Source organism: Colossoma macropomum, unplaced genomic scaffold (genome assembly GCF_904425465.1).
Source record: "Colossoma macropomum unplaced genomic scaffold, Colossoma_macropomum, whole genome shotgun sequence".
Classification (NCBI taxonomy): domain Eukaryota; kingdom Metazoa; phylum Chordata; class Actinopteri; order Characiformes; family Serrasalmidae; genus Colossoma; species Colossoma macropomum.
Window position 1 is genome coordinate 6233438 of NW_023494798.1, and position 12399 is coordinate 6245836.

General features: G+C 36.4%; 1 pseudogene; it reads left to right on the plus strand.

Annotated features, from left to right (window-relative positions):
• Nucleotides 1-3345: 3345 nt before the first annotated feature.
• Nucleotides 3346-6464, plus strand: LOC118818503 (annotated as a pseudogene).
• Nucleotides 6465-12399: the final 5935 nt, after the last annotated feature.

Below are 12399 nucleotides of genomic sequence, written 5' to 3' on the forward strand. Positions count from 1 at the left end.
CCATTAATGGCCAAGCCATTTTTTTTTAGGTAGTTTTACTTTTTTACTATCTGTGCTTGAGTATTTTTGTCACTTAATACTTTTTACTTTTACTCACTACATTTCAAAAGAAAATGCTGTACTTTTTACTCACTACATTTATAAAATAGGCTGGTTACTTTCGTTGTAATAATATACTAATTTATTTATGTTATCTCTCAATCTATTTATGTATGTATTTTAAATCAAGCAATTGTATTGAGGCATCCAATGAAGCGCAAATCAGCATCCTACTGGATGTGAAACAGGGGAGGGGGAAGCGGAGTGAACCTGTGATTAGCTCCTTTCATGGCTTACAGACCAAAGCAGTGAGCAGGCCAGAAAAGGAAGAAAAATGAACAGATGAAAAAATTGAATCCATAGAAAGTGACAGCACTGAATCACCGCTTAATACGGATGTCGAGTCTGAATAAAACCTGCATTTATGGCCTTTCTCAGGATAGTCATGAGAATTCCCAGTGGGCTGGTAGAGTTTGGGGTTGGGTACTGCAAATTAATGAATAAACTCACAGCACAAGAACACTCAAACTGTAAATGTTACATCCAAATGTATATCTGTAGTAATGTAGGCAGCCCCTGTCTGAAGTGATACAGCCCTGGGACTGTAATTGAGACTTTAACAGTAGATAGAGACTAGATGAAGCTGAAGTTAGCTTCACTTCCCGTTCCACCTTAAATGATGTAGTGGATTGATTGCAACGCCTTTAGGGACGTTCACATGGAGTCACTACAGGTAAGACATAAACAGACAACAAACATGTTTCATGCCTGCCATGGCAATATGCTTCTTGCCTACAATAATTGGATTTTGGTTTTTCAGATTGCTGTTGTTTTTCCTCGTCTTGGCACATCAGCTGTTTGATTTCACTTTCATGTTGTCTTCATTTAGATCTTCCCAATGCGGCAGTAACCTGTGTTTTTGGCTTCGATAATTATTAGGTTTTAAGTTTGTACATCTTTAACTTTGTAGGTTTAACTTTGTATGTCTCAATTGTTTGATTTTAGCCCTGTTTTGCCATCTTCTCTAGGCAGAAGTTGTGTCTGTGGTGAGCATGCTTTATAGTAAGAGTGATCCAGCTTTCTGATTGGTTGCTATTGTTTTGTATCAGGGGAAATATGTTGGAATATGTAGAGTGATGACTGCATGGCGGCTAGAACAGCCCATAGCCTGATGTAATGACACTGCAGGACATGAGCACGTTTTATGTGTGTAACTCCTACTCCTCCCACTCTGTTCCTGGCCTTATTTAAAAAATGATTTGATCTAGTGTTCAATATTTACTGCTGAAATAAACACCCAGTTTTGAAAAAAATGAATTACAGATGACTTTTACTTAAGTAAAGGACTTTTGTACTTCTGCCACCTCTGATTAAAGGAGATCTTGCATGAGCAAATGAGCACCAGATTTTAGCATGGTTTTCCCCTCCTGTCTCAGTAATGTTGCTCATTTACATTTTCAAGTATATAGTGCTGCTTTAAATAATACAGTAGTAATATTTTATACGACTATCTGGAGCAATCCTGAACAGGCAAAACCTCACTGGACAGGACAGTATCTGACACAAGTGTGCGTTAGAGGCAGTAGAAGTAACCCAAGCATTTGGCTGGTTACATACTAGAGTTGACAATTTCAGTAATTCCAGCAAGAACCTGGAATCAATCACTAATTCACACAACGAGTTATTTGTTTTTCCACTTTCTTCTTCTTTAAACTGACTCTCTGCATTCTTAGATCGCAAAGTCTTCTGTGACGACTGACTGCCAGAATCGGTAACCAAGACTTCAATCAATCTTTTACGGAAATATATATACTAGAGGTTCTCATACTTTTCAGTCAATGACCTTGACTACTTAATCCATGTTCAATAAAGATACTATATTTTATAGCTGGTCGTTAAGTGTATAAGTTGCAATGCCAGGCAAGCCAGAAGTTGGTGTGGAGAAGCGGACTAAATAAGAGCTGGTATGCAAAGTCAGGCCTTTTCAGAGATATACACCAATCAGGCATAACATTATGACCTTGTTTCTACGCTCATTGTCCATTTTATCAGTTCCACTTACTATATAGGGGCACATTGTAGTTCTACAATAACAGAATGTAGTCCATCGGTTTCTCTGCTTGCTTTGTTAGCCCCCTTTTACCCTGTTCTTCAGTGGTTAGGACCCCCATGGACCCTCACAGAGCAAGTACTATTTGGGTGGTGGATCATTCTCAGCACTGAAGTAACGCTGATGTGGTGGTGGTGTGTTAGTGTGTGTTGTGCTGGTACGAGTGAATTAGACACAGCAGTGCTGCTGGAGTTTTTAAACACTGTGTACACTCACTGTCCACTCTATTAGACACTCCTATCTTGTCAGTCCATCTTGTAGATGTAAAGTCAGAGATGATAGCTAATCAGATGCTGCACAGTTGGTCATCCTCTACTCCCACATCAGTGGTCACGGATACTGCCCACAGGACGCAGTCGGCTGGATATTTTTGGTTGGTGGACTATTCTCAGTTCAGCAGTGACAGTGAGGTGCTTGAAAACTTGAGCAGCACTGCTGTGTCTGATCCACTCAAAGTATGCAGAGAAACAGATGGACTACAGTCTGTACCTGTAGAACTACAAAGTGCACCTATATAGTAAGTGGAGCTGATAAAATGGATAATGAGCGTGGAAACAAGGAGGAGGTCATAATGTTATGCCTGATTGGTGTATATTGTCAAATACAGCCTTTAAAAAGCACACTGCTTAATGAAGTAATACAGCTAAACTCCATTACATAATCATAAATGATTAAATTTTCATTGTATATATCCCTAAAAGATATTCATTTGATTTAAGCAGTTTAGCAAAAAGGTTTTTACCTATTCTTTACCTATTTTTTTTCTTTACCTATTATTTACCTATTCATTTATTATCCTTTAAGAAGGATTGTTTGGAAATTTGGACATTTAACTCAAAATTACTGATGTAAAAATAAGTATGACATAATAATAAATATAACTACAGATTTATCATCAACACTGAAAAGGATGAACATGAAGAAAAATCTAAACATTTTAACAAAACTACACAAACAAGCCTCTAAAAATTAGTAAAGAAATAGTAAAAAACATACAGACAAAAGAGATAACAAGGTCTACTTCTCTCAGATTACTGCTGCTCACATCTGAAAGTCACACCTCCTTTAACTGCGGCCCAGCAGGCTAACATTACCGTAGAGGATTTGCATTTCTATCTGTATAAATACTACAAACGCTTCATGTTCAACCAATTGAAACACCAGACCTTGTATATACTCAACAGTTAAATAGGTGGATGGATTCTATCTTTACTCTCTTGCATGTCTTAATGGCCATAATCAATTTTTCCAGCACAAATGGGACTGTATGTAACCTGCAAGGAGAGCCTGTTTATCCACTACTTTCTAAGGATGGTGATATCATAGTTGGAGGGATTTTCCCCTTTCACAGGACTTGGGAAATCATAGAAGTGTCTTATATAGTCAAACCATCACCACTGAATTGCATGAGGTAAGCAGCAAGGCAAACTAAAATTTTCTGACATTGAATGAACATTAGTATTATTTTACACAGTTATATTTCACAGTAGCCTCTATTTGTCATCCTTAAAAAGTATATGCATATATGTGTTTATTTTCTTTTCTTTTTCCCCAATCCAGCCTTGATGTCAGAGCCTTACAATTTTCACAGTCCTTGATTTTTGCGGTAGAAGAGATCAACAACAGTTCTTTTTTACTCCCTGGTGTCTTGCTGGGATACAAGATCTATGACACATGTACTTCTGCAGCTATGGCGGTTAGAATGGCTATGGCACTTGTTAATGGGAATGAGAACTCAACCTTGAATGAGCAATGCACAAAGTCAGCCCAGGTGCAAGCCATAATTGGGGAGACATCATCATCAGCATCAACGGCTATTGCAAAGAGTGTTGGACCTTTAAGCTTTCCAGTAGTAAGCTTTTATGTATTTTTTTTTACAATATTACATGCATCGAAACATTACAACTATTAAAACCTAGAAAAACCATTCCAGAACTTAATGGTAAATGTAGTTAAAATGTGGCAAAAAAAAATGACTGAATGTAACCCCTGACATATCTGTATGAATCTGTTTTTAGATCAGTCCTTATTCTACCTGTGAGTGTCTCAGTGACAAAAGGAAATATCCCTCATTTTTGCGCACTGTTCCAAGTGATTACTACCAGAGCAGAGCACTGGCAGAGATGGTCAAGCAGTTTGGCTGGACATGGGTGGGTGCAATAAGAAGAGATGATGATTATGGTAACAACGGAATGGCTGCATTTACTGAAGCTGCAGATCAGTTGGGCGTTTGTTTAGAATATTCCCTTCCATTTATCAGAACTTACTCACAAGAAAAAGTACTGAGAATAATCCAGCAGATCAAAAGCTCTACTTCTCGAGTGATTGTGGCATTTGTCACTTATTGGGACTTGGAGATTTTGCTGAACGTATTTTATGAGCACAACATTACTGGATATCAGTGGGTGGGAACTGAATCTTGGATCTCTGATTCAACTGTAGCCAGACTGGATAAGCACAAAATACTACAAGGAGCCATAGGGCTAGCAATACCCAATACAACCGTGACGGGTCTGAAGGACTTCATTCTGGATATAAATCCGCTGCAATCTGCAGGCAGAGCCATTTTTACTGAATTCTGGGAAACTTTGTTTAAGTGCAAATATAAAGTGCACAATGAATCAAAACATACTACAGTGTGCACAGGCCAAGAGAAACTGTCTGAAATAGAAAATGAATTCACAGACTTGTCACTGCTGCCCATTTTCTGTAATGTGTATAAAGGAGTATATGCTATTGCCCATACCTTACACAACCTTCTGGGCTGCACGGAAACATGTCCTACAAAGAAGCAGCCTGATCCTCCCACCGTAAGTGTCTGTTTAAGTACACATCTTCAACTTAAAGTGTCACAGCTCTGGCACAAGCGTGTGCCACTAATTCAAAAAAATTAAAAATGCTGCGCTTTTGTGAAGTAGTAGGTGTTATACTGTTTCGAATTTTATAATTTAAACTTTTCTTCTATTATGTCCAGTTTCTAGAACATCTGAAAAGGGTGCGCTTCAGAACCAAAGAAGGCGAAGAGGTTTATTTTGATAAAAATGGTGATCCTGCAGCTAAATATGAAATAATAAACTGGCAAACTATTGAAGATCACCATGAGTTTGTCACTGTTGGACTTTATGACTCTTCCTTTCCTGCTCACAATCAATTAACAGTGAAAATGGCCTCTATTGTGTGGGCACAAAATACAAATCAGGTACAGGGATAGAATTTTTTCAGAATAAAGCATGCATGGTTCACATAAAGTTTGTGTAATTTGTATAACAATTTTTTTTTAGGTTATTAAACTTTTTTTGATCATAGTTGCCGGTGTCTGTGTGCAGTGAGAGCTGCCCTCCAGGCACCAGGAAGGCTGTACAGAAAGGAAAGCCTATCTGCTGTTTTGACTGTATACCATGTGCTGAAGGAGAGATCAGTAATATGACAGGTACAAATATTCACAAAAGCTGAAACAAACAAAGCTTCGTTGGTATTACTCCTGTGACTACAAATTATTCTAGAACATGAGTCTGTTTCAAGTCTAGAATTTATTCTCCATGTTTCAGGAGACAGTAGACAAAAGTGACAATATATGGAAAGCATTCCTTCAACTACCTTACCTGTGTGTCTAACTTTTTGTTATTCATGTTATCTATCTCTCTTTGACAGACTCGATAAAATGTGAACAATGCTACCAGGACTACTGGTCAAATCCACACAAGACTGAATGTGTACAGAAGGAAATTGAATTCTTGTCATATGAGGAAACCATGGGAATTTTGCTAACAGCTGTTTCAATTATTGGTACATTTATGACAATAATAATAGCAATTATATTCTTCAGACATAAAAATACCCCAATAGTCAAAGCCAACAATTCAGAGCTGAGCTTCTTATTACTCTTCTCTCTGGCTCTGTGTTTTCTCTGCTCACTTACTTTCATTGGTCAGCCCTCTGAGTGGTCCTGTGTGCTGCGTCACACAACGTTTGGGATCACCTTCGTCCTCTGCATCTCCTGTGTTCTGGGGAAAACAATAGTGGTGTTAATGGCCTTCAGAGCTACACTTCCAGGCAGTAATGTCATGAAATGGTTTGGGCCTCCACAGCAGAGACTCAGTGTTCTTGTTTTCACTCTCATACAGGTCCTTATTTGTGTGATTTGGTTAACAACATCTCCTCCTTTCCCCTTCAAAAATATAAAGCACTACAAGGAAAAGATCATTCTAGAATGTCAGTTAGGTTCAGCTATAGGTTTCTGGGCTGTGCTGGGTTATATTGGACTCTTGGCTCTATTGTGTTTTGTTTTAGCTTTTTTGGCTCGGAAACTGCCTGATAAGTTTAATGAAGCCAAGTTCATCACATTCAGCATGCTCATATTTTGTGCAGTTTGGATCACCTTCATCCCAGCTTATGTCAGCTCTCCTGGAAAGTTCACTGTAGCTGTGGAGATATTTGCTATTTTGGCCTCAAGCTTTGGTTTGTTATTCTGTATCTTTCTCCCAAAGTGTTACATAATCATACTGAAACCAGAAATGAACACTAAAAAGCAAATCATGGGTAAAGTTAAGTGAGCTGCACATTCATTATTAATATGGCTTTACATACTGCATACGAGAATTGAAACTGTAATCTTAATGTGTTAACTCTTTAAAACATTATTTTGAAGAGAAACATCATTAAGTAAAAAAAAAATCTGCCTAATTCAATTTTTGCGATGTAAACGGAAACAATAAGGGTGGCTTGAAATGAGAAACGAAATGATAATTTCAAAATTGTATTTTGGGTACCAAAAGTCACAATGTCTAAAACATAAAAAATCCAATTAATTTGCTATTCTAAATAACCTACGACTGTCTTATGAGTATTTAATATGTAATTTTGATAACAATAATAGTGGTAAATTTGAAACTTTGTTTTAAAATTCACAAATATTCTTCTGTTGAATTACAGGTTTACATTAGCGAAATCTCAAATTATTAATGTGGTCTCAGACTTTTGGACCCAACTGTAGTTTTGTCAAGGTCTGTATGATTATTGCTTTGACAAAAATATATTTCATTAAAGTTTTTTTTTTTTTCCCTTTTTCCCAACAAATAATTGGAATGTGTAAAATGTGTTCATTTATTACACATACATTTAGTTAATTAGTAGCTAGCTATAGTTTAGCATTTAGATAATTATAGTAGCAATAATTAGCTAAATTAAAAATTAGCCATTGTTACCAAAAGCACAACTATTTTTGCCACTTTAAAATGTTTCATAATATTAAATCACTGTATTATTAGTATAATACTATTAAATCATTTTATAACCAAGTTTATGTTCGCCTTAAGTTATATACTTTACATTAAATCAATCAGAGTTAAAAAAGGAACATTTTTTATCATGAATGCTTCATAAACACTTTCTGTATTACACTTTCTGTAGAGCATGTTTTCACTTCATTGTACACTGGAAAAATATCTGCGTGTGCAGGCCAGACTAGCACAACACTCGAATCTACAGAGCACCTGTACAGTTGACCTGTACAAAGAGTTTCGAGAGGTTGTTTAAAGCAATGCATATTTTTAAGTCAAGCCAAGTTTGACTACTATGAGAGATTTGGCCATTATTTGAGGTTTTTATGATAACTCTTTTTAAAGCTACCAAATCTAAAAAAAAGTTTAAATTCACAGACAACCATCAGACTTGTGTGAGGGAGATGTTATTGTGCTTCACAGCAAACAGTGTATCTCTATAATAAAGCAAAAGCATGTGATATATTATAATTGTATTACAGGACTAAGCCAAAATAAAAGTTTCTTTTTATAATAATACACATATTTTGGTAATTTTCTTCACCTGATCTAACAATAAAATGAATGTTTCTAAAACACGACATTTCATTTAACTGAATGTTCAATGTCAGAATCTTGAGATTTTGAATAAAAAGAATTTGATTTACAAGAAAAATGTTATGTTTGTTTATTGTGTGTGTTCTAAAAAATAAAACAAATAAAGACCTTCTTTAGTACTAGTACTGAATATCGATACCTTTCAAAAAATTGTATTAAAGTTGAAAATTCCAGTATGGGTCCAAGATAGTGGACTACTAAGGTGTCCAATGTGGCCATTTTAAGATTTTTTGGATTACAAGAACTCTATGGTGGAACTGTGTAATTGCAAGCAATGTGTAGCAGAACATTTTGTTGAAACAGTATTCAAAGAGAACACAGACAAAACTTGGCGAAGGACAGGTCTTCAGAAGATGTAAATGAATTATCTACTATCGTCATCATATCTTTAATAGTATAATAGTATAATAATGATGTTGCATTTGAGAGCTAAACCTTGAGCTGCTTTTTGAGGCAGTGCAAATGACATGAATGGGTTAAGATGTGTGACGGTATCTGAAAAACCCCCACAAAATGCAGTCCGACACCTCTGACTTTTAAATGATTATTTCAGGCTCTCCAGGGTGACTCACAGCAGCGAATGGACACAAGAGAGTGTATTTTCCCTCCTGACCCAGTAATGCTACTTCTTTACATTTTAACCCAAAATCTTACATAGTGCTGCTTTAAATACGAGAATGGTCAGCTTTTGTACAACTTTCTGGAGCAATCCTATAACAGGCAAAGGCTCACTGGACAGGACAGAATCTGACACAAGTGTCTTAAGCAAGACAGGATAGCACAGAAGGTTACTGGTGCAGCATGGAAGGCAGTAGAAGTAACGAAGCATATGGATTCCATATTATAACACTGGGAGCTGGTTGTTATGTATATTATTTTCCTGTGATGTCACTCAGTGGCTTGCACCAAGATGGCGGTGCGTGCACAAAGCAAGGCTCAGTGTCTTCCTGGACTTCGCATTTTAGTACAACCCCACTTCCAAAAAAGTTGGGACGCTGTGCAGAATGTAAATAAAAATAAAATGCAATGATATGCAAGTGATTTAATCACACTTTAAAAGGAAAATACTACAAAGACAACATATCAAAAGTTAAAAATGAAAAATTGTATTTTTTAAATTTTACTAAATTTTCACGAAGAGCGCATCTACAACTCATCCAGGAGGTTACAAAAGAACCCAGACAACGATCTATAAAGCTGCAGACCTAACTTGCCTCAGTTAAAGTCAAAGTACATGATTCCACAATAAAAAAGACACAACGGGAAAATGGCACTGATAGGAGAGCTGCAAGGCGCAAATCACTCGAACAAAAAGAACACAAAGGCTTGTATCGCGTTTGCCAAAAAAACATTTAGATGACACTCCAAGACTTTTGGGATAATATTCTGAGGACTGATTAGTCAAAGGGGGAAATTTTTGGAAGACATGGGTCTTGTTACATCTGGCATAAAGCTAACACCATACGCTACCATAAGAACATCATACCAACAGTCAAACATGGTGATGGTAGTGTGATGGTCTGGGGCTGCTTTGCTTCTGCAGGATCTGGACAGCTTGTCATAACTGATTGAAACATAAACAGTGTTCTCTAACAGAAAAACCTGAAGCTCAAGTGCAGTTGGGTTATGCAGCAGGTCAATGAACCAAAGCACACAAGCAAGTCCACCTCTGAATGGCTCAAAAGGTTTTGATGTGGCCCAGTCTTAACTTGAATCATACCACACTCCACTGTACAGACATTATCAGAATGAGTGGACACAACTCTCAGGGAGAATAAGACAATTAAGGAAATTGTTCTTGAAATTCAGTGCTGCAGCATGCATAACAATCTCACACTCACCGTGACTGAAGAAGAGAAGGCTGACGACCCTGACAAAATAATTAAAAATGTCATGCAATCTGTTCTCAAGCTTCCTTCTGAAACTGTGAACCAAAAACAAAAAACTTCTACAAGACCCATAATAGAACCATTTTAACATTTTAAGCAAAAAAAAAAAAACTGGTTAAAAGCAGACGAAAGAAACTGACAAGGACCAGTTACAGCATGAATGATCAGTTTCCTAAGGAAATAAATAAAAGAACAAAAAAAACTTTTCCAATAATGAAACAACACAGAGAAGGTTGACGCACAAACATTCTAGTGGACAAACTTTATACACAAAACTAGCTTTACTGTCATTCTAAAGTAACACCATGGCTATTCTGAGAAATGAAATCTAAGAAGAAACATCACAAAAATCACAGTAACAATAATGTGAAGGAACTGTAGATGTTAAAAGATGAATATTCATTTCTTTGCTGCGAAGCAAGAGCGGTTGCTGTTTGTGTTGTTTTCACATAATATAAATGTCTGTATTGTCTGTTTATTACTCATATAAACTTTATGTAGATGACATAAGAAGATCAATAATAAAATTTTGACTAGCTGCCTTGACTGTTGCTGACTTTCTCACCAGGTGATATAGCACTGTATGAAGCAGAAGAGATGCCTGTGTGTTCACAACATTGACCTACTCAAGGGATTTCAATTAACCTGTCAAAAAGTTAAAACTAGATTTTTTGATTTGTTTATTAGCCTAGATTGTATATTACAGCATAGACACTGCATTTCTTTACTGTTTCTGCATAGAAACTGCTGGCATGCAGTGCGTGGCACACGTCAGAAATGACCCAAAGCATACTTTTTCGCTGCAGGCATACATTACCACCATGGTGACGCGTGACGCGCGCAGCCGGTAATGTTTAGTGTAGGAGCGTACTGCATGTAGCACTGTGCGGCGCGTCATGCGGTGTGGTTACGTCTGGTGTGAAATGGGCTTCAAGTATAATGCATAAAAATGCTTCGCATACCACCATTATTGTGAACACATCAACATTTTTAAATACACAAACACATACATTTAAGTCTGTGGTTTAAGTCTGTGGCTCACAAACATATCGCTGTTGTCGGAACAAAACCTCGTATCTCCAAAATGGTAACTTTACAGGAGAAGGAAAAACCTTCTTTATTTTCAATGTAAGTCAATGGAACCAGACTTTTTTCCAAGTAATTCTGGGTCATTTCTGTTCTGAAACTTACATACAATGTAAAAGACAATAGTCATTTTCAAATTATGACAGAAACTGAAAAATGACAAAAATGGAGAAACAAGGTTTTGTTCCGACAACAGCAATATTCTTATTAAAATCTAAACACAAGCAAACCTTTCTCAATAATTAAATTTCTAACCTAGAATATACAAGGAGCTGGTTCACTTACTTAAATTACAAGCTGATATATGCTGCTTACAAAAAACTTACCTCACTCAATCAGATCACCAAAAACTGAGATCGCCTCAGTTTAATCAAATATTTCTCTCAACTTATAACTCTTTTAAGTGTAGTTGATGGCTGAAGATTAAATAACTTACATAGAAGAGAATATAAATACTACTCACCTGTTTATAAAACATGCTCAAGAAGAGACTTTTTCTTATCCAGTAAACCTGTAGCATCTCCAACAATAAAAAACACCCAACTGTAATCAGTGACCACGCCTCATTTTACTTCAACTGCAAGAAATCCATGCAGCCTGCAACCAGATGGTGCTTAATGAAGGCATGGGCTAGGTTTTGTGGTTATCTCATGTGGTGTAACCAAGGACTCTGAGTTATTTATAACTGGTATGATTGATTAATTCTATTTTAATTGATTTGCCAGGTATTACCCTGATTTGTTGTTGTGTTTAAAGTGTATATGTTTAAGTATGTGAGTCTTTTTTAATTTTATTTTTTTAAGGATATCATCAAGTTGAAACTGCAAATGATTTAATTTGTGATGTGATTCTTCTTTAGGGTCTTTAGCATATTTATCAGTGATATCTTTGATTTTCTTTTCCAAATTGTTTTCTACTGCCATTTCTTTTTCTTTGTGTATGATGAGTAGGAAATGATTTTCCAAAATAACTAATTATTCAATTAATTGGAATGAATCTTTCATGATCCCTAATAATGAGGGAACTTGTAATGCTACATCCCAAAACCTATCCCATGCCTTTTCTGTTGGCAATATTAAATGCCTAGGCATCAATATATTCTCCAAGATGTCAGCTGTATTTTCTCAACTTCAAGCCACTATTGAAAACAACAGAGAATGATTTCTGCTCGTGGACAAACTTGTTGATTTAGAAGCTTAGAAGAATAAGAAATGTAAAAATGCCAATCCTTCCAAAAAAAATTACTTATTCACCAGGATCCCTGTGAATTTTACGGGTTCCGATCACTGGATCCTGAAATACCAAAGTTCTACTGGAGAAACAAAAAAAAAACCTAGAATCAAACTCAGTGCACTTATCAATAACTAGGAGGACCTGATGCACTGAATTTTTACCCATA